Source organism: Microtus ochrogaster, unplaced genomic scaffold (genome assembly GCF_000317375.1).
Source record: "Microtus ochrogaster isolate Prairie Vole_2 unplaced genomic scaffold, MicOch1.0 UNK1, whole genome shotgun sequence".
In the NCBI taxonomy this organism is placed as follows: Eukaryota; Metazoa; Chordata; class Mammalia; order Rodentia; family Cricetidae; genus Microtus; species Microtus ochrogaster.
The window spans coordinates 37,639,151-37,640,331 of NW_004949099.1; the positions used below are offsets into that span (position 1 = coordinate 37,639,151).

Below are 1,181 nucleotides of genomic sequence, written 5' to 3' on the forward strand. Positions count from 1 at the left end.
TTTTGGTTCCTGTCCTGGAACTAGCTCTTGTAGACCAGGCTGGCCTTGAACTCACAGAGATCCGCCTGTCTCTGCCTCCCGAGTGCTGGGATTAAAGGCATGCTCCACCACCGCCCGGCCCCATTCATAATTTTTTAAAATTTAATTTGCTATGTATGAATATTTTGCTTGAATGGATGTGTATCACATGTGTGCCTGGTCCCTGGGGAGGTGGGAAGAGGGCAACAGATACCCTGGAACTAGAGTTAGTATGGGTGTGAGCTATCATGTGGGTGCTGAGAATAAAACCTGGGTCCTCTGCATGAGTCACAAGTCCACAGGTGCTCTAAACCACTGAGCCATCTCTCCCGACCTTTTCTCTTGTCTGTTTCTCTATTGTTGTTGTTTTAGTTTTTCAAGACAAGGTCTCTCTGTGGAGCCCTGGCCGTCCTGGAGCTCACTATGTAGACCAGGCTGGCTTTGAACTCACAGGGATCTGTTTGTTTCTACTTCCTGAATGCTAAGATTAAAAGTGTGTGCCACTATGCCCATTAAGATATTTTAAGAGCAAAAACTGTTGTGGTCATAATTTTCCTTTCTATATTTTCCACTGACATGTGCACACACATATAGGGTCTGTGTTCCTTATCTGAGATAGCGTCACAATATGCTTTTTGTGCCAGCCTTAAACTAAACCCAGTAGTCTTCCATTTCTGTTTGCCAAGACCGGGTATGTAAGTGAGCAGCTCATCCAGGCAAGTGTACTATTGTCAGTGACCTTTAAACCAAGTGACTGTCAGCAGGTCTATCTGTTATCGTTTTGTTTTGAGGGAGGGTCTCAAGTACAGGTACACCCCAGGCTCGGCAGGTCCTTTGAATCAGCTGATATTAACCCAGGTGAAAATAGACTAAATTTACCCATCTACTCTGAGCTGGAAAGTGCAGTTCTCCACAGAATACAGAGTAATTGCTTTTGCCCAACCCCACTGAACCATACTGAGGCAGGCAATGAGGAACCCGTAAGTCTAACATTTCCAAGGAACTTAATAACTTACACTGAAGGGGTACAAAATAGATGGGACTGAGCCCCAAGTCTAAAGTTTCAACTGGCCGGGCGATGGTGGCACACGCCTTTAATCCCAGCACTCGGGAGGCAGAGGCAGGCGGATCTCTGTGAGTTCGAGACCAGCCTGGTCTACAGA

General features: G+C 46.3%; 1 protein-coding gene across 4 annotated transcripts in view; it reads right to left on the reverse strand.

Moving 5' to 3' along the window:
- The window catches only part of Atn1 (atrophin 1), a 13,833-nt gene that overhangs the window by 9,447 nt on the left and 3,205 nt on the right, over nucleotides 1-1,181 (reverse strand). The window lies entirely within an intron of this gene.